We start from the raw sequence: 27,799 nt of genomic DNA, 5'->3' as shown, positions 1-27,799 counted from the left end.
TAATATCGACATAGAAACTAAAAAAGACAAGCTATCGAAACTGAACTCTAGGGTTTTGTAACTTAAAGAAATAATTCGTAATGCTGGCGCCTCGTGCTAAAATGGCTCTCGGTGTTTCTGTTATGTCCGAGAAACGAGTTTATGGCTCTGTCAAACGTGTAACTTCAGCTTCGTTTACAACCGCAAAGAAAAACATAACCAAAAGAAAAAAAGTGTAAGACACACTAAATGCTCGCCTTCAAATGACAGACAGTTCTTGCAATTGGAAGATTCCATTTTCGGTTACACTTGGGTTTACTCGTACTTGTTCCTTCTTCTGTATTGTCACGCTACCTACTAAGCAACACAAAAATTGAATAAGTCCTCACATGCGGGAAAGATTTATCGTAAGTCACCTTTTAGCAAACCAGCAATGAGGAAGTTCATAAAAGTATATATTATTCATTAATGTAATATTACATTAAATTAACTTTCTGTCGATTTCCGATGTTCCTTCAATTACACGTGACCATATTATTCAATTTTATCAATTGAATTATCAATCGTAGCTTATCTATTTCTATTCTTTAAATTATACGTTGACAAAATACGAAAAACAGATGTTAATATTTTTGCTAATTAAACAACTGTAATTCTTACTTTAACTCCTCATAATAAAATTATTAGCAGATTATATAATAACAATTGGTTGGAATTTCTGTTTTAACATATTGTATATGCCAGACATTTTTAAGATACAAAATTGTTACATTTTTTTCTTGTTTGATAAGTTTCAGCATAACATGAAAATATGCGAAAACTTCAAAATTACATCTGTCATACAGCAACTCCTGCTTAAGTGTAAAAAAAAAATCAGTTGATTCATGTGCAAGTTTAACTTTAAATACTTTACGGCGCTACATGTTTCACGGGGTATTGCTTTTTACGACATATTATCAGTTCTAGCAAGTAACAAATAACTTGTGAATCACCTTGCAGTTGTAGTAAATCAAGAGACCTACATAGATGAGTCAGTAGAGTGCTAAAACGGCAAAACTACTATAGTTCATTTATTTAACGAGAGGGCTGAATGCAGCGGTTTGAATTAACATAATAATTCGTTTGGGAAGAAAACCTTTATACAGAATTATAAATATATATTTATACACACATATTACCTTTGTTTCTAATTATCTCAATTACTGTTTCAACAAAATTTCAAACGCAACACCAAACATTACAAATATGCAAGTAAGATAATTATCTATTTGAAATCAAATCATTAAGGAAATGATAATATAAAATCTATGTAAGTTTATAACTTTAATAATAGTTTTCATATGAGGGTAGTGATCACATAACAGACTAAACTGTCTCGACTTCAGGTAGAGATAAAATTCCTACGTTGCTGACTTCCTCACTTGTAGAGCCACCATTGGCCAGGTAGTTAGGGGCGCTTCGTAATCTGAGGGTCGCGGGTTCGAATCCCCGTCGCTCGCCCTTTCAGTCGTGGGGCGTTATGATGTGATGGTCAATCCCACTATTCGTTGGTAAAATAGTAGCCCAAGAGTTGGGGGTGGGTAATGATGACTAGCTGCCTTCCCTCTAGTCTTACACTGAAAAATTAGGGACGGCTAGCAAAGATAGCCCTCGTGTACCTTTGCGCGAAATTCAAAATAAACCAAACTTAATATAAAGTTTACATGCAATAAAAACAAACAAAAGTGACGACGTTACAGCTTTTCTTTGTTGCAGCTTTCAGGTATCGTTATAACAAAATGTAATCATATTATCCATTTCTGGCATTTGTATAATTTACATGAATACATTGATTATATTATTGATCGGGCTAATGATTACATGCAGACTAAGCCGTCTTGACTTAGCATAGAGAATAAAATCCCTATATTACTGGCTCCCACACTTCGTGTTTAAATAAAATTTGAGCTTTCATCAACAAACGTTAACTTTAGAATACTACATTTATGACTATTTTACAATAGAGTAACATTTTAAGATTAGCAATTCTGGTTTTATTTGATTTACAAGTAAGGACTGTTTGTTTTTGAATTTCGCGCAAATCTACACGAGGGCTATCTGCGCTAGTCAACTCTTGGGCTACTCTTTTACCAACGAATAGTAGGATTCACCGTCACATTATAACGCCCCACGGCTGAAAGGGCGAGCATATTTGGTGCGATGGGGATTCAAACCCGCGACCCTCAGATTACGAGTCAAGCGCTTTAACCACCTGGCCAATGCGGGCCCTACAAATGAGGAATCCAGCAACGTAGGAAATTTATTTACACCTAAAGTCAAGAGAGTTTAGTCTGTTATACGATCACTACCATATTAAGTGATGTATCTACCTCCATCCTTATATTGTTTGGTTCCTTTTCTCAAATTCAGTAACCTGCCCTAGATAATTTTTATTTAACAATATTTTTCCTTATACGTGTTTGTTTACTTTTTTTTATAAGATGGTGTACGTGGGTCACTAGATTCTAGAAAGCTTTATAACTTTTTCTTATCATAATAATAAAGTAGGTGGTCAAAGATCATGAAGGCTGCTTTGCTCTATCAAACTATGATAAAATTATAGTTTCTGCTAGAAGTATGTAGATATTAGACCTGTTGAAGAAATATATCATAATGATGAATGAGAACAAGAAATCTTGATTTTGCTTACCCCAGGTAGTTAACTGAATAGCAGCACACACAACAGATAGAGCGACTTTATCACGCAGCTCTTCAGATATAGCTTTTGATTACCAGTATATGCATTGATTTATTTTACTCCTTCACTTCATACAGAATATACTGATAGCTTCTTAAAGACGCAGACTGTATAGTGTACAAAGCGCTGAGTATTTTATACATTACAGTCATCTTATGTTCATTTAGTATTTACTAATAATTCTTGTTTCAACTTATACTTAGCTTTTTTAAAAGAGCATCAGATTTTTATTAAAAAACTAACTTTATGAGCTGACAACATCTCTACACTAGAATCATGATTTTTTCTTTTTTTAATTTTGCACAGAATGATAATAATAAAGTTAAGTAAAGGCTGTGAAGACATTTCACTCTATCATACAATGAATAACTTTAAAATTAATAAAGATATATACATATTTTTTATTTAAGGGAAGCACAAAAAGGAAAAATATAATGATGAAGATAAATACAATAAGTAAAATACAAAACATTTCATTTACGAGGTTCATACATTTCAAACTAAACTCATTTCATTGTCAGTAAAATCTGAAAATCGTATTACAAAAATGAGTAATAATAAACTATAATATCATAATTATCGGTCTACATAGTTATTGTGAAAAGATAAAACGAAAACAAAAGATTATACATGTATTGCAAAACAGTTGAGTTTTAAATGTGAAAATTTAGAACAATATTAGATCTAAAGAACTTTGTGAGTCGTTAAGAGTCGGTCAGTCTTCAGCTATGAGTAAGTAAACTTTTTTAATGAAAAGTTCAAGGTTTGTAGATCCTGAGTAGTAAACCTGGCACTTCACAGGTGGAAGTGATGTCACCTCATGACATATGAACACGGGAGTTAAGGAAGGGGAGAGATGTAATATAATCGAGAATAACAAGGTTGTAGTTCAATCTTTGGCACCTAAGAGCGTCACGTGTGTGTGTGTGTGGCGTCAATATGACGCATAGTTCCCAATGTTGTCACCAAAGACCATGATGTCCGGGACGAGTTACTAGGCCACCTGACAAGCAGATATGATGTCACAATTCAATTATGTGTTACCAAATGGAGAGTCGTTATAGATGCATTATTAGATCGTCATGCAAGGTAGCCATGATGTCAAAAGTTGTCATCAGAATGCATTTCGTTAGGGACACGTTGCTAGACCGCCGGACATGCGACCATGATAAATAATGTTATAGTGTATATGTGTTTTTAGGTCGCCATGAGGGGTGGCAAATGACCCATGCAATACATATCTCACAATTAAAACTTATGCTTTTACTAATTTTACTTTACGCAACAAGTTAAATCGTCAATAAAACGTTTATTATGCAATAACACTTTTACTAATTTTACTTTATGCAACAAAATAATTTACACGTTTCTTTATCTCATGTTTTTCAAAGGCAGAGTTCTAAAAACGGACATTAAATTTCATTATTATTAATTAGACCTACAAGGACAATACGATAACGGAAACCTACTCAATGAAGTGAGTAAAGATTTTCAGTAATAAATTATTACAATCCCTGTCCTAAAAGGACTATATCTTACTTAATCTAACGCATACAATACATGACTACATTCTTAAATCGCCCTAAAATTGACTATATCATACAATAATTAAAACTTATACCTTATACAACAATTTACATCGTCAATAAAACGTCTATTATCCAATAAAACTTTAACCAATATGTGGCAAAATAATTTATACATGTTTTACAAAGACATACCTTTACATTTTGCTAATCACTGTTTTCACTGTAGGATTTTAACAAATATACTGTCACAGTACAAGTCATCAACATCTAGATTTAATTATGTTAAAATCCATTATCTGTAATAAAAATAATAAATTATTTCGTCCATTTTCTAAATAACCATTTAACACTGCCAAAAGCACATAAAACTTGTGAATGTGTGGAATACATTTCTAAAGTGTTCATAGCTTCTTTTGGACAATGTTCTGTAGGACACTCTTTCACAAACCATACATAACCAATAATCATCCTACAGCTAAATGAACAAATTACTGATTGCAAATATTTAAAATACCACAACTTTCAGGCTGTCTATCATGAAACACATATATAGACACTTATACATGTCGTTTCTGAGTTCATAAAGCAAATGAAACCCAAGTTATTTGTGGCAACACGTGGTGAAATGTAAAGCTTGGAGACGTTGACATCACCAGCACACACACAGGTTATCAAGGATAAGATTTACAGTAATGTCAAGAAAAATATTGTTTTTACGCATATAGTGTGGGGCTGAGAGATATTTCAGGTGAACTTTTCTCATTAGGCACATTGAAAAGAATGTTACACGTTAATCATGATAATCAAATCAATGCATAAACAATGTGGATGAGATATTATTAACGCATCCAACACGAATAACACGATTCCATCTTTCGAGATGAAATTTTTTTTTCAGTTTTGCTTTGTAAAGCAACACTAATTTTTGAGATCCACTGTTTAAATTTATCCCATTATGTTGAAGATAAAGTGATTCCTTTCTTGTTTGTATATGGCTTTTATTTTCCAAAGTCCTTGAATTGTCGAATAATCAAATTATTCTTCTAAATTTATAGATTGGTGTAAAGTTCACTTCCAATAGATAAGGCATGAGATGAATCGGGTCTTCTTCACGTTGTACAACTGTTGCAAAATCTGTCATTTTTTCTGTTTTGGAGGTCCTTCTTCGCTGCTGGATTTATTCTTTACCATTCATTTCATTATTGTAAACATTTCTTTTATCTACAATATAAAATAGCATACAATTACTAAATCATTTCAACTTTATTTATTATAATGAATATGACTGAAATTAATTTTTACTGTGTTAAAGAAACGCAGAAACTAGATTTATAAGCAAAAAAGTCTTTGTAATGATGTATTTGCGTTTAAAGGCTAGTTTATCATTTTCTCTACAGTGTAGTAGAACCGGTACATGATATTTATGTATGAATTGACAACTGTTTAAATATGGTCGAGCTACTAGATTTGACCGCGTATTGCAATATAGACTTTGTCAACATAGAAGTAATCTTTTTTCATGCGTGTCAATACCCCCTCTATATAGTATTATATTTGCATTCACTGTTTCAAAAACATTATATTTGGTATGATGACTACCTAGGAATCTAGTAGTTTCGAAGTTTGAACAAAATGTTATTGAACTCAAAACAGAACTTTGAATTTTATGCCTATTTAGTGTAATTAAGCCTAGTCATATGATTCGTATATTTTCAATCTTAAAAACAATTGTGAATTCTGTGACATATGCACATGAAATAGTTTTTGTATAATTAACAAAGGGATTGGTGTTCCACAAGATACCTTAGACAATTATTATATAGTTTAGAAATACATTTAAAATCCCACTTACATCGATTGACAGTTAATGTAATCATTTTTTACTGAAAATCTTTACTCACTTGATTAAGTAATTTCAATTGTATTGATCGTGTAGGTTTAATTAATAAGGAAATTTGACGTCCGTTTATAGGACTCCACCTTTGAAAAACGTAAGATAAAGTAACATGTGTAAATTAGTTTGTTACATAGTTAAATTAGTAAAAGTGTTATTTCATAAAAAATGCTTTATTGACGATTTAAATTGCTGTATGAAGTCAAATTAGTTGAAGTATAAATCTTAATTGTTGTAAAAAATTACCTTTTTTTACTGAATTAAACTTATAGTGATTTATTGTATACATGGTAAAACTGTATATAATTATGATCATGTTACACTAAATAATATATCGCCGTTGAAAAAGCACTTGATTGATAATTAAAACTTACTGTCTTGATTAATATATTTTTTAGAACAGAAAATTTAATTATCTGATAAATTATTGTTAAGTGTCCTTTTTTTTAAATGAATTAATTTAGCAACAATAGGTTTTATACAATAAGTTTTAATTATTCTATCTTCCTTTTTGGATGAATTATGGTCGTAAGTATCCTTTTTATAACAATTTGATTATAAATTATTCAATTAACTAATTATAAATTAATTATTGTTACGCATCCTTTTCAGGATCAATTAATTACAAATGAATTAGGGTTTTAGAATGATTTTATTGTGGACATAGTGAGGCATGTATTGTATGAGAGATAGCGTCCCTGTTATGGCGGTCTAAGACACGCAAGTTACTTTTCGTCATAATCATTTATTATGGTCGCATCCCTAAAAGCCTGTCATCTGGTGCCAACGTTCGAAACTATGACTTAGTCTTCTTTGATGATGCCACACACATATTTGGCACCTTATGTGGCAAAAATTGAAACTAAGACAATCATATTTGATGACATTTCTCTACTCCAATTCCGCCTATGAGTGCCAACCTAATTACTATCTTATAGTAATGACAGAGAAATCGTTATAAGAAATATTGTGACCCATGGTTTCAGAATGTGAATGAATGGATAAGCGTGTGGGTTTAATTAGTAAATGGCTGGTTCTGTTAGATACTCCTAAGTGTTTACAAGCTCTAGTTTTTAAATTGTATTTTGTATTGAAATAAGGTGGCCTCTGTACACTAGACTGGGCTGAATTTGAGTGTAGAAGTGTTTCATGAGAGTCGTTTTTAATTTGTAAAATTTGTGAACTCATAAAAGAAAGAGATATAATGATGGTTTGTGTTTGTAATTAAGCACAAAACTACACAAAGGGTTATTTGTGCTCTGCCTACTACAAGTATCAAAACCCGGTTTTTAGCGTTGTAAGTCCGCAGACGTACCGCTGTGCCACTAGGGAGCATAATGATAGGAAATTTGGTGATAGTGTGCACATTGGTTGGTGGTTGGAATTTGTTATTTAAGAAATCATGTGTACTCTTCATTATAAAATCACTCGAATCACCATTATTTAATGTGTATTTGTACAAAATGGTAATATGTCTGCGTAAAATAGAATAGTTCAAATAAAGATTAAAATTATGTTTAACGATTTGTTTGTTTGTTTATGAATTTCGCACAAAGCTACTCGAGGGCTATCTGTGCTAGCCGTCCCTAATTTAGCAGTGTAAGACTAGAGGGAAGGCAGCTAGTCATCACCACCCACCGCCAACTCTTGGGCTAGTCTTTTACCAACGAATAGTGGGATTGACCGTCACATTATAACGCCCCCACGGCTGAAAGGGCGAGCATATTTGGCGCGACGGGGGATTCGAACCCGCGACCTTCAGATTACGAGTCGCACGCCTTAACACGCTTGGCCATGCCGGACCCATGTTTAACGATGAGATTACATTTGAAAAAATGGGAGTACACTATTAAAATTTATGTAGAGGCCTGTAAAACTGCCTTTGTAATAGACAGAGATAGAAAAATGTTTACCTTCTTTGGTAATCATGACGTCTAGAAACGGTAAGAAATCATTTCCCTCAAGTTAAGATGTGAACTTGATATTTGGGAATTGGGAATCAAGGTAAGAAAGGTACTTAGAAACGTGACTCGACTGACGAACAAAGAAAATATCATCAATATAGCACTTGTAAAGAGCAAATTTGAATTCCAGTGGACAGTTTTCTAGCCACTTACGTTCACGATATCATAGGCAACTACTGGCTATCTTTGGATCCAGCGGAGCGGAGATCCCATGATGATTACAACTATCTGGTCATAAATGTCGTCATTAAAGAGAAAAGGGTTTAATTCTGTGGAAAGAGCAAGGATAAGCATCTACTGGTTGATAAATTTATTGAGGATTTGCACTCTAATCAACATATTCATAGTGGAAATTATCTAAGTTATTTTTTCAATCTTCCGTAATTTTTTAAAGATTGTAACGTTATTTTAGGCGATAAAATAGGTGATCGCTACCATACTGTCCATATATTATTTATGATGTTTATAAAATAAGTTGTATAAATAAGAAATCAAAACCGGAGTTTGAGCTGTTCTACACAGTTAATAATTTTAAATAAATAAAAACAAACATGAGCTTGTCATGAGCAAGTATTTATAGCATCACTTACAAAAAATTCTGCATTATTTTCATTGCTTTTGCATTGATGTTTCAGACATGTTTCTATATTATTTAACTTTTCTGTTATTTATTTTTGGTAAACAATTTACAAGAATACGCATCTGTTTAGGTTTAATCATGTACATTTCAAATTATTTTCTCTGTGTATTTAATAATGAAAAATAAATTAAATAATTGCTTACTAAATAAAATTCCAAATCAACTTATAAAATATCAGTTCATATATTTCACTAACAAAAGTATAGGGCCATGCTAGACTTGAAAAGTAATGCCAGCACTTTCCACTGTTTGAGGCAGAACAAGAATTCACAAATCGTTCGCTGGATACAAAAGTACCATTGCAGAGTATCATCATATGTCACACGTTTAATTTCACATTCACGCATTTTCCTACCAATCTCCAGTCTCTTTGAACGATGGAGGTAGTAAAATAGAATAAGCTGCCAAACTCGAACCCTTCGTTCAGTTGCTTATCCATTTACACAGTATCTTTGAGCGATGACCTGAGTTTCTTTACAAAGTTTCATCAAAATCAGTTCAATCAGTTCTTTATAGCAGCTTCGGACGAATCTGCTTCACATAAATAGATACGGTTGATGCAAAAATACGTTTATATGTTTAATAAGAGTTAATCAAACAAATCTTTCAAAGAAAATTTTCAAAAAATCCCTACAGATGTAGCAATCTCAGATATCTTAAAGCAAACTTAATATTTCTTACATTTTTTGGGAGATTCTAAACTAATGATATTTTTCTATTCTTTAATTCGTAGTGTATTTACGTCGTACATAGCGAATAATTGCCTGTCACACCAATTATGGACAGAGAAAAAGTCAACAAACATTCAGTAAAACTTGGGTTTATTCGTTTTATGCTTATTCTTCTATTTGAGAGTAGCCCCCTTAGTAAAGCGGTATGTCTACGGAGTTACAACGCTAAAATAAAGGGTTCTATTTCTCTCGGTAGGCTCAGCAGATAGCACGATGTGGCTTTGCTGTAAGAACACACACACACAAACACTTTATGAGAGTATAGTTAGTATTTCCTACTATTCGTTTCGTCTTTAACAATATCCTATTCAAAAAATTCTCTTTTACATTTATCAGTTAAATAATGATATTGGGTTTCAATCAACTTAAAATTATAGTAAAGTTATTTATTGTAATATCGTCCCAAGCGATTTACACGTCTCGAACATTTTAATCTTTTCTAATTAAACGTTACAGAACGTAGTTTTAGATCCGACTTTAAAAAGTCATTTTAAATAATTTGTAGTTTTTGTTTGTTTTAAGAAAAACTGCATTAACAATTTAATTTAAAAAGTAATTTTCATTTTAAAGTTTTCCTCAACAAACTCGCCAAAATGCTTAGATTTATACGAGACTTTAATATAATTGTTTAAGTTTAAATCGTGCATCTCTAGTAATCTCCAAGCATTTACAAAGGGTTGGCGATTATTCTTTTTAAAGCTAGTCCATTAACGAAGGGGAAATTATGGACCACTATTTCCTAGAGATAGTGAGACCATCTTGCTTATCGAGAGCTAAAAAAATAAAAATCCAACTTTTTCCCTCAAAAAATCGCTGATCATTTGTTCCTGATATGCAATTCGTATTCTAATAACGTAAAGTTATTAATTTGCGAGAGTGGTTTGGAATCTAAAGTTGATTTATTTTACTAAAAAAAAAAAAAAAATAGAAGGGGCTGGAGAATTGACAAGCAGGCAAAGGTTTACTTGTGTGGTGTACAATACCATATATTGTAAAGGATTAGCTATTGACTTTTCAAAGCTCATCTGATAGAAAATTGGACTTAACCAAACCTAACAAAGAATACTTTATTGTAATTCGATATAACATAATCAGTGTTGTCGAGAAAACCCACTTGTAGAGAAATATATATGCAAAAACGGCTCTTCTATGTAAAATATTTTCTCAACCCAAACGAGCCGTTTTTGCATATATATTTCGATATAGCATGGTTGTGTGGGCAAAGCATTGTTACTAATACTTAATACTACTATTCAAAAAATATAAAACACCTTAGTAACATTTTTAAAAGTACTACAAATTAAACGACATGAAAGCAACACTTAATAACACAGATAATCTTAAAACGTGAATGAAAATTACAAAGTATTACTACATCACACTAATTATAATTTATGGGAGTTTACTGTAAAAGGACAAGTACAGTCTGGTAACTGGTATATAATAATGAAATTATGATACTAATGGTTTTAACAAAACGTTTATAAAATACATTTTATTAATTACTATTCATATATACACAACGTTTCAGCTATTATAGTGTTCTTTTTTTCTTTTTTAATGCTTCAACAAAGGCAGGTTTAATGTTGAAAGGAACAAGATTCAATTTTTGGTCTATTGAATTAGCAGACTGAATTAACAAGTTATTGCCTTATTTTGATCGTACACAATTTGCATGACTGTTGTTTTTATTTTTTAATTATTTTTGGTCATTAATGTAACCAAGTATTATTAGTTAATACAATTGCGTGTTTTGGGTGGTGTTTTTATTTTGTATGTGTAATAAATATTGATCAATTAGTGAGTATTACAGAATCTTGTGTGTTCTCAAAATTAAGGTAGTAAAGTCGCTTCACACAAATATGAAATCCGACTGATTCGAAAACATGTGTAGACTTTATTTCAAATTATTCAAACAAGTATAAAAAAAGGTAAAAAATAACGAAAATTGTAATAAAAAATGCAAAAAATAAAACATTTGCAAAACTAAAGTAAAAATTGTACAAGTGAAAAAAGGAAGAGAGGTTAAATAAATCGTGACTAAACAAAACAATAACCAGGAGGAATCCAATTATAATCCAAAACGGATCTACTTTTAGTATCCTCTAATTATCAGTCACCAAAAATATGTTACGTACTGAGAATATGCTGTAATGCTAGAATTTGAGAGACCGATGCATAATACCACCTCGCATATCCCTTCAATGGGATATTGAGTGTTATTTGAAACCTTGTGATTAAGTAAAATTAAATTAATTGTTTACCATCCTGTTCAATTTCTACTTTTTTGGTTAAAACTTATATGCAAAAACGTCTTTCAAACGGAACAATGATTTTTCCGAACAGATAATTTTACAATAATAATTATACTGGTGACTTAATACTCAATATGTAATAAGTGATCTAATCATTATTTTCTACATCTTTATTCCTGTATAAACCACTAAAGTTGAGACAGGAATTTACAGAATGCGAGTAACTCGCTTTGTAATCGTCCAGGTGGGAAATCATGAAGTTAACTGTATTTCGTATTTATGGTGGCTATTTGCCGGCTTCCTTAACTTTGATCTAGTGACAAAGTGGCTGTCAGAAAAGTATATTTCAAAAGATCCTACTGAAATTTAATGCGCTTAATCTTACTTTGTTGGCGAAATTAATTTTTAATATCACATACTAGTAACTCATGCTCCTGTATGATAATACTAAACAACTTCTAATTTTACTCTTATATTGCATCCAAAGTTTAAAATGTATAGGAATATTTAAAACAGTTTCGATAAATATTTTCAAATCTAGAAGACAGGTTTGTCTAACCTAATTTCACTACTGTTTGTACCGAGAAATGGGAACTATAGTAGGACCTCACGCCTCCGTTATCCACTGTTTTTCTTTTACCAGTTATTCTCAAAATAATTGTGCTATTACAATTACAAACAATAATTTACGTGTTTAAGAGAATTTGTTGTACAGAACTAAATTTTGGTTGGAAAGGTTCAAGTGTTGCACGATATATATTTTCAAATCGTAAGACGACCGGTTCAAGCCTATCCTGATCTCTTTTAGCTTAAGACAGGAATACAAGATATTCGTAGCTTGGCTAACTTTTTTAAATTAATGATTCAAAGCATAATACACAAAAAACACACAAGATACACATTAAGACTTCTTAAATATTTCACTCTACTTTAATTGTCGTCCGCTGTTCTATGCTGCATGTCAGGTATCTTTTAATCACATATGCGTGTTCAGGTTGTTACCAGGTGCGAATTGTCCTCTTCCCTGGAGATAATCTATATCTTCAGACTGTTTCAAACAAGGCTTTTTGTAATAACTTCCAGCCATAGATATGCGTTAACTGTTGAGTTATTTTTTACAGACGTCGACAGGATGCGAATGCACTTCCACGTCTATAGCAGAAAAAGTGCTGAAATTTAGGAGCTATTTACATCTGTGTTAGTGATTAAATTAAAACGGACAATCAAAACAGAAAGTATTATAGGAGAAAAAGTGTAATTGAACTCTTGTAACTCACGGAATTTGGAGAAATCGAGCATGATCGACCGACACTTGGCTTTTTTTTTTTATTACTATTATAATGACTTTTGTAATTTTTAATAATAATGTGAATAAACATAGTACAAAATTGTTATTTAAAATAAGGCAATTAAATATACTGAAAAAGTTTATTTAGATTAAAAAATGAGCTAACTAGTGAGATACACTATTGCCTTGATTATCCTGAAGTTTTTGCTTTTCCCGCACCAGCGCGGATAATCGATTGATTGATTAATTGACTGTTTCGGAATTAAGCACAAAATTACACAATGAGCTATCTGTGCTCTACCCACTACGGGTACCGAAACCCGGTATCTAGCGGTTTGAATCCGAAGACACACAGCGGTGCCACTGGAGGACCCAGATAATTGAATAACCAGTGTATATCTAATAAAACAAACTTTTCTTAGTTATAAAAAAAGGTAAGACCAAAAAAAGATAGGGCTTATTTTGTGCACCACCAAGCCCAAAGCTGAACAAAAAGTATGGTATGATTAACTAATTAAAGAATATTTTATCAATGTTATAAGTGTAGCTACCAGTTTGGCTGATAATCTCGAGTTCATTCCTTTAAGTCGCACCCTGATTAATTATTTTGGCCGCACCTTGCTTTAACTCTAAGTGTTTCGATTATACACCACGATAGTTTGTCAATACACACCAACAAACCACGACAAACAAGGAAGTCTCATTCAGTTGTAACGAACATTAGATTTAGGACTGCAACCCCATCGTTAGGAACAGACCCATATTTTATAAAATCAACCAGATTCTTAAAAATACATGGCGGTCATTTTGCTCTCTCAAACAATGTTAATAGCTTATTTTGTATTAACGCCATCGAATTTAGATCACCAGTTTCCTATCACAATCTCTGTGTAATCGGTACTGTCGTTTACGTGAAACTGTTGTAAAAAATACTAGACCAACAGCTCACGTAACATTTCGCATAGGCATGCGCAAATATTTTCATTGAATTTAAAGCAGTTTTGTTGAATAATTTTACACACGTGGCTTACATTTACACCAAATGAAACTCCTAATTTTAGGTTGCAAAGATCTATTACTACACCAAAGTTGAAAAAAAAAATCCATAAAATTTAAGTATGTTTTCCTGTGAAATAAAGTTTTCGTTCTTTAGTGCGAAGAAAAATATACATTAGAGTTGTTTTATCTCGGTTACTTTTTAATGGATTGCCTTTAAATTTGGTATGTGAGGTAAGAGTCCAACAGACGTATCCGCTGAAAATATATGATAGTTTGGATTACCACAGTCAGAATAACACAAAATGAAAAATCGCTAAACTAAAATCGCGAAGAAAAATATACATTAGAGTTGTTTTATCTCGGTTACTTTTTAATGGATTGCCTTTAAATTTGGTATGTGAGGTAAGAGTCCAACAGACGTATCCGCTGAAAATATATGATAGTTTGGATTACCACAGTCAGAATAACACAAAATGAAAAATCGCTAAACTCTTACTCTTGTTAATAATAAACAATGTGTCCTGCAGATTGCATGCTAAAGATAACAATATTTCCTGAACTAACTGCCTTTGGTCCCATTCAAGTCTAAACACACGCACTGATTGGTTGAATTGACAGAAAAAACAACGATTTTAAACATATGGTGCATAAAAGTTTAAAATCAAAATTATTATTTATTCTTGTTTTTATAAAATTGTTTTAATTTTCCTTAATTCATTAACATAGGAGTTAATCTTAACCTGAATCCCTTAAGTTGGCCAAACCTCACAAGGAGTAAATAAGAAAATATTGTTAAAAGTGAGAGTACCACACTGATAAAACAACACTTTATAAGTGGGAACGTAAGAAATGTATGTGTTACAATTTTTAAATGTAGGATGAAGGAAGATTGTTCAATCTTCGAGCACCCTTGGCTATTGTTTCATTACAATTAATGTTACATCAAAATATCTGCCCGAAATGCTGCATGTATATTTTATTAGATATACTTACTGCCAAGTTCACTTTTAGTTTCTCTCTGAACATACACCTTGCTTTATTTGGAAGTTAATATTCAGTAACATATAAATAGATGCATATTTGGTGGTTTGTGTGGCGTCATAATAAAACAATTATTTTAAACAAGTATCTTGCTTTTCTGACCCTCTATATGTTTCCAGTAAGAACAGTTTAATACCTCGATTACACACTTTAGTATGCTGCACGTTGCTGCATACCGGGTCTTTACTAGACTATTCAGTACAAAAAGTCTCAATCGAAATGCTATTTGTATCAGTAAGATATATAGATAAGAGATTTACGTAACATAAATCTATAATTATAATAACTATAATTATTCAACAAATATTTATTTACTGGCCCTCCGCGGGTCTTCAATCTAACCTATTGAAAAACCAGTTCGTTTCTCAAAATAGTAGTTCTAAATGTCAAAATACATTTACACATATAGAACATTCTGCTTATAGCGATTTTAGAGACGTGCAAGTATAGTGAATGTTGGTATAATAAGCCTAAAGTAATATGAGATCACCTAGCCTAGAGCTAAGTGCATAAAATTTATCATGAAAGCAAAATTTTCGATTGAAGTTAAATCGTTTCTGAATTAAACTATTTTCTGTTATATCGCCAACGTTTTTACAAAACAAATTTCTTTAATCAAAGGAGACTAAATTGAGAAATAAACATATTTTTTTACAGTTTTGATGCCTATACATTTACTTTTAATAAATACTTTCAATACACAGATTAACAATATTAGTTTATACTTTTGTTGCTAAGCAAAATGACATAAAAGCGATTGTTAGAACGTAGTATAATCAAAACACACTGGCTTTTCTATGTATTAGAAGTTGCTACACATACTGGTTTTTACCAACACTCATGCTGTGACTACACCAAATATTCATTTTATGAATGATCTTAGCTTTGATTCGCTCACAAAGGAACTTACCAACGTTAAACTGCCTCGACTTCGCTTTTATTCTTCTTTTATTGTTCAAGCTTAATATTCGCAAAAGTTATTTATTTTAGTTAGCTATGAAATATTGAGGTTAAGATATACTATGGGATGGAGATGGTAGTTTGTTAATCAGTTTTGAATTTCGCATAAGGCTACATGAGAGCTATCTGCACTAGCCGTCCATAATTTAGCAGTTAAAGAATGAGAGAAGGTAGATAGTTATCACCACTCGCCACCAACTGTTGGGCTACTTTTTTACCACAGAATAGTGAGTTTGACCATCACGTTATAAAGCCACTGTAGCTGACAGAGCAAGCATGTTTGATGAGATGGGGATTCGAGCCCACAACCCTCAGATTCCAATCAAGCGCCCTAACCACCTGGCCACGCCGGTGCAGGAGGTGGTAATACTTGTCCCATCATTTTTGACAAGCTATATGCTAGCAAACGTATAGCATCATCTCATCCAAGTACCACTGTGGTACACCCAATTACCAAGGAGATCTTCTGTAAAATAACACAGCTCATCATTATGTATAGCAGTATTATATGAGGTGACCATAAAATTGATTCTAATAGCATGTTTTTCATGTCAAAAATCTAAGAAATCTGAAGTATGTTTTAGATACAATAGAATGGTATTTAGAAACCCTTACTTAAATTCAAGAAATGTCTTTGCAAGGAGTGTAAAAAGCTGATACTACAGGACACAGTGGCATGTCTTTTCAATGAATTTAGCTGTTTTTTATCATTACTATATTTATAAACACTAGATTTTCTTGTTGTTCAATTTGATACCCATCTCTACAGTTAAACAGTGGGATGTCTCAACGTAATTTATCTCGGATGTTAAGCTATTCTTAAAATTATAATGTTGGACTTCTTTAATAACCTTCAATTAGTCATTAAACATTGTTACAAATTGCCATTCTAAGTTCTGTACATACTTTTCAAAGAACAGGGAATCAGTGATAGAAAATAAATGAAACATCTACTTTTTAAGTCTTAAGGAACTATTCTATCAATCTTAGTTTCATTAACAATAATTCCTAAAACTAATTAGTATATACATAAAAATTTATGATATATCATTCTGATAATTCTTTTCACTATTACCTTAGTATACAGATTTCAGACAAACATAAAACTAGTCTCAATTTGATTGAATCTCACAAGATATTGATATTATGGCCAAAAATATTGTTATCAATGAGGGTAACTAATTGATGAATCCATGTATTCTAATCATTTTAAGTAAGAATGGTATACTAAATTCACTATAATGATTTTGAGCTAATGTTTAACTCTGATCTACTTAAGTTTCATGTTTTAAGAGCAAAGATGAAGTTGTCTAATTAACACTTAATTCTGGATATCTTCAAACCAGTATCTGTATACTTTTAATACTTCTTTTTGCACTTCTTTACTTTTTTAGTTGGCACTTTTAGGTTGTACAATTGTGAAGTGAGAATAGTATATTATTTATTAAGCTCAGGGGGTTAAAATGGAAATATTATGATTTTTCTGCTTTACATTGTTTTTTGGTAAAATTGCTAATTTTGTTTCCATCTTTAGTTACCCAAAGCTCATGTGAAAGCTTCTGTTTTGAGTACTGTGATTATTTCAAAGTTTTGTAGAGAGGCAGTGCACCAGTGAGACTAGGTTTAGTTGAGAGATTATTTACTAGATTTATTTTTATGACTCTGGATGAAATATATATATACACACACACACACACACAGAGAAAAGATAACTTACCCAGTCCAAGCCATACCAAAATTTAAGGATGGCACAAGTTAGAAGACAGAACACATTGAAGACAGTAGTAGATTAAGATATAAAATGGAGGCCACACACCTGACTGAACAGTTTCTTTCAATGGATGACAGAGGTGAAATTCCAGGAGAAAAGGGAAGATGTCTGATCAAAGGACACACATGATTCCAAAGACACTGAAAAATCTCCAAAAACAAACAGATGGAAAAAGAAGTCACCTGGAAATCACAAAGATAATCTTTATGTGAAGCAGCAGTATCCTCCTGACAGCTTGCAATAACTAGGATTATAATATCATCTGCAAACTTCAGTAATATACTGATTAGTCTTTCATCTGTGTCACTGATGTAATTCAAAAACAGCAAAGATCCTGAGACTGAGCCCTGAAATACCCTACTTATGACATTAATCCAATTTGACTAGACTCCAGTTATAACCCTCTGCTTTCTTCCATCCAGCCATTCTACTATCCAATTTGTTAGCTTATCCCTCACACTAATAGAGACAATTTTCTTTTTGCAATCCTTTTATGTGGATCCTTGTCAGACAACTTCAAAAAATCCAGACACACCAAATCTACACTCTTACCTTGATCTATATAAGCAGTAACCTTTTCAAATAATGTGAAAAGATTTGAAAGGCAAGATATTCCCTTTGCAAAACATCTTTTATCAGACTATTCAAAACTTCTCATAATTAATGTAAGACTATTACATCTGTAATTACTAGTGCAATTTTTATTATCTCCCTTGATAGGAGAAGGTACATTACCTAACTTCTAATCCTCTGGTAGCTGCCCATTATTCAAGGATTAACAAATAATAGTGACAAGTGGCTCACATACCCAGTATTTAACCCCTTTTCACAACTCTTGGAGAAATATTATCTAGCCCAAAAGACTTATTCTTCAAACTTCCCAAGTTGAACAGGTATCTTTTTTATCTTGTTTACATTTATAAACTGTTCAAGATGTGGAATACTGCTTAAATCTTCATCATTAAAAACTTTAAAAAAAGCAAAACACCCCAGCCATCTCATAATTTTCAGATACTAGCCTTCCTTTACCATCCCTTAAGGATCCTAACACCATTCTGAAGTTGTATTTACCCTTAACATATTTAAAGAAATCCTTACTGTTAATTTTTACATTTTCAGCCAGCCTTTTCTCATACATCCTTTTTGATATCCTAATTTCCTCTTTTACTAACTTTCTTGATATTCTATAATCTTCTAAGTTTCCTGTCATACCAATGAAATTAAGTTTCTTAAATATGTTTTTCTTAAATTTTATCTTAAACTTTCTGGGAGAAAACATGGTTTTTACTTGCAGCTACCCTTTTCTTTCTATAAGGAATATGTTCACCATGAATATTAAAAAAAATATCTTTTTTTCTACATCAAAGCAGTACTTTAACTGCCTAATTTGCAACAGGTAATTCTTGTTGCAACCCTTCAACATCTGCTTTTTCAGAAACCTCTAACCAAATTATCATTGCTCCTTATCTCCAAATGCAAGAAAATATTGAACCTCATACAGCAATGAACACTTGCATTTAAATTTCCCTTACATCTACCTTCTTTATCATTTCTATATTTGAAGTTAACAATAAATCTAAAATAGCATTTTCTCTAGTAGGTTCCTTAACTAATTGGTGAAGAAAGCCAACAACATTTTCAAAAACCTTTTTCCCTCATAATTTGACTCTAGCATTTCCAAATCTATGCCTGAAATTAAAATCACCTGTAATAACAACTTCATTAGCAACTGAAATATTAATCTCATTATAAAGTGTTTCATTAATTTTTTATTAATATCATTTGATAGTCTGTAACAAATTCCCACTGAAAACCTTTCTCCTTCACATACAATAATGAAAACCCAAATGAATTCAATCTCCTTGCTATTATCTTTGATATCCTCAACTTTCAAAGAAAGTCACTCACATTTTACATATAAAGTCACTCTTTCCTCCTCTATAATACTCTATCCCTATTGAATAGCCTGTAAACTTTATTTCAAAAGGAACTTTTGTCATAAAATTCATATATGTTTAAACCATGTTTCTGTTATTTCCATTACATCAAAATCATCCATTCCTACTAATACTCTATAAAGTTATCTATTTTACTTCTAATACTTCTAGCATTTTAATTGTGACAATAAGTATATCTTTATAAACTACTTCCATACTCAGTTCCTATGCTAAACTTTTAGGTACCTCTTAATCTTTATCCTTCTTTTCACTTTAAACAAGTCCATATTTAAAGCTCTTTCATTCTACTCTCCATTCCTATAAAATATAAAAACAAACAAAAGATTGTACATTTGAAAAAAAAATTCCTTTAAAGTTAGATATAACAAACCTTACAACAAAGATCAGAACAATCACTATATCTCACCAAAACAAATGAAATCAAACACTGAAAAGTAGCAACAAATTTAATTCCTCATTTTATCTTAATTCAAATTTTCTTTCAAACTAAAAAGAGCCTTACACAAATGACTTTCCAAAGGAAAATTAAACTGAACAAAAACGCAATGAGTAAAAATACTTTAGATTCCAGAGAGATAATATTCTAATATATAATCTTCTAATGCTTATATTTACTACATATTTTAAAACAGATGCAGTGTCAAGATGATAAAGTAAACAGTATCTTGTAAATAACTCCAAAAATGAAAATGCTTAAATTTAAATCATTTTACACAATGTTAGTTGGGTTTTATATTGCCCTGCTTGCAGATTTGGAACAAACTGAAATATAGAGAAAAGATTAAACAGATGGTTCATCTTGGATTATTACCATCCAATTAATAGTTTTTTACTATATGACCTTTGTGTTGACATAAAAGCTTTGTTCCATTCTGCAGAATGAATATCAGATACTACTTCTTTAAGATCATTACTTTCTTGCACAGTTCATTCACTATTCTGTTTTCAGACTGTCTAACTCGGAAATCTGAATATTTTGCCAACAAAAGAAATCAATATGTGCTGCTGTTTCAGTTACCTAATAGTCTTAATTAAACATCAGCTATCTACAAATATGCTAACTTTCTCATTTCCTAATTATTGAAAATTCATTTTAAGTTTGCTTTCTTAAAACAGCATCTTTATTTTCTATATTGGAAGGTGCATCACTGCATGTGTATATTATTATGGTAGAATTAAATAGTAACTATAACCAATCATCAAAAAGCAAGCATTAACAATAAGTTACCTAAAATACAAAATATCAGTTAATAGCAGTAATTAGTACAGGACACAAAACACCATGTAATTGTATAGTAAATATACAGCAATTATTAGATCTTATTAAAGAGTATAAAGAAAAAGTTATATCAATCATCATCAGGTGTAACATAACCAGTTAAAAGAAAAATCATTAAATTGTTTAAGTTTGCAGACATTAAATAAACTGATATTTCGAACTGTACCAAATATACAGAGATTCAAGTTATTAAGTGGTAATAAAAGAAAAGTTAAGCATGTCAGTTATCACAATATTATTCTTAATCCTTGTGAATAGTAGGCAAAGTTAAAGAAAGATTTAGGCATAACCATTACACCTCTTAAGCCTTCTAAACAATACAAGTCAGCAATAATGCAAAAAGATGTTAGATCATATAACAGAAATACTGAGTTCAACACAAGGAAAATAATCAGCTCACTAAATAAGATGTTACTCGAAACATATTTTTCAGTTTTAGTCATTTTATTTAGAAAAGGTTGAGATTTTTGAGAGGATTCACAGAAGAGCGACCACCACAATGATTCCAGCAAGTAGTAAGATTAGAAGATACAAGTTTACTGAACAAGAAGTTCTTACATGACTCCATTTGATGTAATAGAATTACTTGTATAGTAACATAGTAGGCCTAAGGAAGAGTTGGACTTCATCTGTAGTAGAAACTGCAAAAATAAAGTTTAAGAACTGAATGAGTATTTCAGAGATCAGAAATGGATGCAAAAAAAAGGTTTCTATATGTAACTTGGAGTATAGTAGTTGTAAAAAACTAACTGTGTTAGATAGTCCAAATTTGGGGATGAATCATATGAAAACCTTGGCTAGTCCTAGACCCCAGCCCATAAAATACTATAGGACCCAGGAGTAATAAGGGTCTACATAGTTTCTAATGCATTCTATAAAATCTAGACAATTTAAGGCACTAAATATTCACATTGTTTACTGTTAGAACAAATCATAAATATGGACATTTTTATTATAATAATTTAAAATGTTAATGATTGAACCACTTAAGTACAAACTAGTCATTTCATAAATTTAGGCACTACTTGTATAAATTAGTTTTGACAAGGACTAATAACTAATAAATCATTTACAAAGAAAGTATTTTAAAATGCAGATATGGATATTTCAATTTCCTAGGAAAAACCTGGACAAAACTACAGATTTATGAGAACAAAACTAATTTTGGAATCTATGTCATGAAATATATTTCTATGTGTATCAAATTATTAAAATTATTATGTGTATCATTATTAAAAACAAATTTTGTTGTACATCTGCTTTCCCAATTTTTTACTGAATTGTGTCTATCTGTTTAATTTAGACTGTTTTCTAAATTATTTTAAACAAAATAATGTGCAATGAAACAAAAACAAAGGGCTTAAATTTAAAACATCTCATCAAGATATATGATGAAAACTCTACAACCTACCCCTATCTCATTCTTTTCTTTTTCTTTTTAATTAGCCACCATTGCATTTTAAAGCACTAACCAACTGTCAATCTGCTTGTTAAAATGTTTTGTTCATTTTGATTTAGTATGAACACGATCTATCCTGGAAAGGCAATCCTGGATTGAGTCTACTAATATTTAATCCCCAACTCCAGCACCTCACTTACCTCAAACACTTCTTGCCAGAGTTTAATAAATTGGGTGGATAGCAAATTTGACAAAGGAAATTGGAAATATCAGCCTAATTACATCCATGCAATGATGCAAACTACCCAATATTATCTCTTGGTAATGAAATTAAATCACAGCAAATGCAATTATTATTGCTTAATATTGTTAGTAGTTTTCAGCTATTAAAAAGTAATAACATAAATTTCATAGTACTATAACTAATAACATTTATTAAAACCACACTTTATTTGTGGTCATTAACCATACAAGTTAATACTAATATTAATAATTGCGAGGTGCTACATACTATTATTACACAGAAAATTTATCGTTAACTCATGCTTAAAATTATAATAGAAAGACACTGGAGAAATAACACTGACTTTTACTATATTATGGAAAACGTGGTTACCAAGTGCGACCTGTACATGTTTCAGGAGAGATGTTTTTACGTTGCGAGTACAGGCATAACAATTCTTGAAAGGCAACATTCTATTTGTCTTTACCGAATTCTCGAAATAGTTAAAGGAATGTTTACAACACGGGTGCCTGCAGGAAAGGGAAAGAATGAGGGGGTGAATCGCCCTTATATTCCACAAAAATTTCACGTATTACGATGTAAACTTAATGACTTATGTGTCAGTTGCACTGGAGAAAGAGAATTGTTTGTTTGTTTTGGATTTTCGCACAAAGCTACACGAGGGCTATCTGTGCTAGCCGTCCCTAATTTAGCAGTGTAAGACTAGAGGGAAGGCAGCTAGTCATCACCACCCACCGCCAACTCTTGGGCTACTCTTTTACCAACGAATAGTGGGATTGACCGTCACATAATAACGGCTGGGAGGGCGAGCATGTTTGGCGCGACCGGGATGCGAACCCGCGACCCTCAGATTACGAGTAGCACGCTTGGCCATGCCGGGCCAGGAGAGAGAGAAGACTGAGTAACTTGCGTGAGCGACTTCCTGCATCCAAAATGAAGAAACTTAAAGAATATTAGAGGGGAGCTAACGTTTGATATTGTTCTATAATCACAAAAATAACACTTTGCATGTATATCATCTAACCAGAACTTAGAAAATTTTATATAGATTATAAATAAGAAATGTATTCTATTCGAGAGTAAGGTTTGATAGTATTAGATAAGGAAACCTAACTAGTGATTTGTATAAACAGCTAATTACACTTTTGACTTGTAACCAATGTGTCTATAGAAGCACACAGTTAACAGAGTTTTACTAATTAAGCCCTTATCAATAAAAATAATACAAAGTCAATGTAAGGCCTGTGAACTCACCTCTAACGCAATTCATAAGTAACAAGAGTCAATTCAGACTAAATTCTACTAATAATAATATTTTCGTTTCTTTAATCCAAACACCATACAGCACAATAAAGTATTTTCCTAACCTTAACCGATAATTATTTCCTTACACAAATCACTATTCGCGTACGTGAAGCATGTACGGATAGCGCAAATGGTTCTCGTGTGGCCTTGCGCGAAATAAAAAAACAACAACAAAAAACAAATAAAGAAACACTTTCTCAATGGCTTCAGTAAATTATCTATTGCTATATCAAGATTATTTTCTTTTAAAAAAACTGTCAAGTAGATTTTCGTTTATATCAACGTTTGATCTAAATATGATATCGCAAATGTATTAAGTTTTGACTAGTATAATTAAAAATCATTGTCATTTGTCAGGAATGTGTTAATTTTTTATCAGTTAACCCAAATCATTCTGTTGCATCTCAACATCTTCAATACAGCTAGAGAAACTCAGTCTAATGTCATCAACCAGCTTTAATAATATACTAATAACATCCCTGTGAATATTTTTAATATAAATAAGAAAACAAAATGTCCAATAACTTCATATGAACATGACTGTGTCAAACATTAAAGAAATATAAATTAACTTGTTATTGTTACGTTGTTTGGATCCCATATAGTTTTTATTAAATAATCCAAAAAATTTCGCCGAACGATAGAACACGTAAAATAACTTGAATAAAAATGACATTTTTTCTTCAAATCTAGCTTATATCACCTTTTAACTCATTATCACAATTACTGTATTGACAAATCCTATCTGTAAACTTCAAAGTGACTTTCTAAAAATTATCAAGTAAAATTTAATTTATTTTTGTCTCAGCATGTAGTTATCAAATCGAGCTCTGTATTGATCACTATTCTCAAAATGTTTCCCCACTTCAAATGTACAACCGTATCCCCATTTGTGGCTAACAATAAATCTAAAATGGTACTCTATCTGATATGCCCACTATTCATTCGGTAAAGAATACCATTCCGAGTCCCAGGAAGAAACTTCTCTTCCTCAATATTTAACACATTGTAGTTATCACCACATTACATCTTCAAAAACAAGCAACTCACTCTAACTAACAAATAACTTACAACATTAAAAATATATAGCTTACAACAATATATTTCCAGTCAATTTATCTAAAATTAGTCTTCCGTGTTTATACTTTAGTATCATTATCAGTTTGTTTGTTTGTTTGTTTGTTTAATTTTGCGCAAAGCTACACGAGGACTACCTACCCTAGCCGTCCCTAATTTTGCAGAGTAAGACTAAAAAGAAGACAACTAGTCATTACCACCCACCGCCAAATCTAGGGCTACTCTTTTACCAGCGAATAGTGGGACTGACCGTAACATTATAACGACCCCACGACTGAAAGAGAGAGCATGTTTGGTGTGACGGGAAGTCAAACCCGCGACCCTCAGATTACGAGTCGAGTGCCTTAACCAGCTATCCATACCTGAAGGTACTTTTCCTTTATTTAAAAAGAGCAGGCTTCTTTACTTTCTTTCGTTATATTTAAGGAAAACTTGATGTTTTTGTAAAGTTGGGAGTTCACCTTCCATGAACAAAGGTTTATTTCATTTATTGAGTTATATTTTTTTTAGGCTGTGTCGTAGAGCTTTTGTCTTAGTTATAAAATTATCTGCTTTACCATAAACGAAGAAGTTTTAGATTCAAATATAAAGCATAGTCAGTGGAGCATTGGCTCTTCCATTGTTAAAAACATTTGTAGTAAACTTGGCAATAGACAATAAAGTGCTTAAAAATGAATTTGCAGAGCGTTAGACTTGTTATAATTGAATGGTCGATGAAGATGGACAGCCTCAAGACTGCAATGGGCAGTCAAGATTCCAATGATAATCTCCTTATTGCTGGGTTAGGAAATCAAGTAAGCTACATTGGTCAGGTAGTTGAAATGCTACCAACCCAAAGTACATCATGACTCTTAATGTCCAAGTCGTTGGATAGTTCTGTCGAGCAAAATATATGGGTTACAATTTGTGACCAGTAGTTGAATACATCATTTATGGAGGTCAACTGTTTGAGAAATCAATGTCTGAAAGAAAGTTGTGAAACTTTGTTTTCCAAGTACTTTTATTATACTCTGGGTAAATTTTCCACACTTATCAGAGTAATGTTAGTCTTTTCTAACCTACTGAAAAGTTCCTATTGTATGAATAGGAAGCCAGTGAGAGGATCTTCTTGGGTCTCACCTCATACCCTGATAGGTTGATCATCTTAAATATGAGATACTGCATTCATGGAGCGTGTGTAAGAAATCCAGCACATGGATATTTTGTGACCATATGTTATGAAAGAACCTTTAATAATCTTGGTTACCCAGGTATCTGAGTTTCAACTCGATGAGTTTGAGGATGTGCCTAAAATGCTAGAATGGTCAGGTAGTCAAAATATTGCCAACTGAAAGGGTGTTATAATCATTGCTTCCCACACCATCAGGTAGGTTTATCTGGAATAATATATGTGCTGCTTCTTGTGAGTATTATCCAATCGTTAATTTTCATCTTCATTGGAGAAGTGCCAGCTGAAACAGTTGTAGACTCTTCTGTTGCCTCTTGGACAGTCATTGGCTACACGACCAAGGACTTATGGAGCTTAGCAACCAATACCTTATGAGCCTTAAAGTATTAATATTGCAATACACTGTATATTTGTCATTCATGTAATAGGTAAAACAACAACTTGACGTGGATGCCATTAAATGAACAGAGTGTTGTGCCTCCTTTATAGACAATGTCCAAGTAATCATTCAAATTAAGATAACCATTCTTATCAGACAAGTGCCATTTCATCCAAACAAACTGTAGATGTCATTCAGAAAGTAAATACTTTATTGTGGGTGTGATGTTTCCATGTTATGCAAGGGTTTGTTTCAGCACCCTCTCAGAAGCATGTTGGTGTGGAAGATAGTGTTAGAGCAAGACTCTTTAGCACAACTGCACAAATTTTTGTTGAACGGTAATTCAAATAAATCCCACCAGGAAGTGTATTTGCAAGTTAAAAAGATTTGTTTGTTGTCACATCTCACATATATATGGTACATAACCAGAACATACCTTTCGAAAATATCTTATGGAAGGAGTCTGTATTGTTGAGATACTAAAGGTGCACGTGTTTGAGGCAATCTGTGAGAAGCCACTAGTGTAGGTGACATTCCATTTAATTCGGATGTCACATATGTGAAAGATATGTTTGCGACTAGGTGTGTATGATGTGTCGTATACCGTATGAAACTTGGTATAAAGTAATTCGTATGTGTTGTTTTACATAAGTTGAATCACTAAATGAGAAACGTAACTAGATAGCAACCTATATTGAAGAATATAAGAGGTTGATCAAGGTGTTTAGGTGATGTATGAAGTCAGTTGTGATGCTTCTCTGACAGGCACTAATCAAAGAAACAGTGATACTGCTGATATTGTGGAGAAGGAATAACACAGTTTTGTTTGATTCTAAAACACACTGTAGAAGAGAAGGAGGTTAATATTCCCAATAAAAGTGCATATGATTAGAGTGATATGTGAGTAGCAGATTTTGGTGAGTTGTATTCTAGTTTTAAGTACTGACACACAAATAGTGAAGTTAAATTGTCTGTGAAACATGAAACTCGGGAATAGTACGTTTAGTATGATAAAAATAAACTTGGAGCAACCTGATATTTTATTCGCCACGCAGATCAGCAGATTGAAATATTTAATAACTCAATTTTCTGGATACATCCCTAACATAAATCAATATGAGGTCAGTTCATGAAAATATAAGCTGTGATGTTAAAAAAAAAAGATACATTATCTACGTGAGGGGTGACTATTCTTGTCTCAG

At 32.0% G+C, this 27,799-nt stretch overlaps 1 long non-coding RNA gene across 12 annotated transcripts; it reads right to left on the bottom strand.

Moving 5' to 3' along the window:
- Positions 1–1,149: 1,149 nt before the first annotated feature.
- On the bottom strand, positions 1,150–24,119 carry LOC143225211 (uncharacterized). Of its 12 annotated transcripts, none has more exons than XR_013013686.1 (5): positions 23,012–23,545; positions 21,584–21,666; positions 19,972–20,043; positions 8,257–8,372; positions 1,150–5,466 (listed from the first exon to the last, which is right to left on the bottom strand). It is a non-coding gene; the product is annotated as an uncharacterized LOC143225211 (long non-coding RNA). The 12 variants fall into 12 exon arrangements; XR_013013684.1 differs by lacking the exons at positions 1,150–5,466; positions 8,257–8,372 and adding exons at positions 8,744–9,274; positions 17,834–17,970; XR_013013679.1 differs by lacking the exons at positions 1,150–5,466; positions 8,257–8,372 and adding exons at positions 8,744–9,274; positions 12,659–12,881.
- Positions 24,120–27,799: the final 3,680 nt, after the last annotated feature.

This window comes from Tachypleus tridentatus, chromosome 9, assembly GCF_004210375.1.
Source record: "Tachypleus tridentatus isolate NWPU-2018 chromosome 9, ASM421037v1, whole genome shotgun sequence".
Classification (NCBI taxonomy): domain Eukaryota; kingdom Metazoa; phylum Arthropoda; class Merostomata; order Xiphosura; family Limulidae; genus Tachypleus; species Tachypleus tridentatus.
This window is presented reverse-complemented; position numbering and strand designations above follow the sequence as displayed.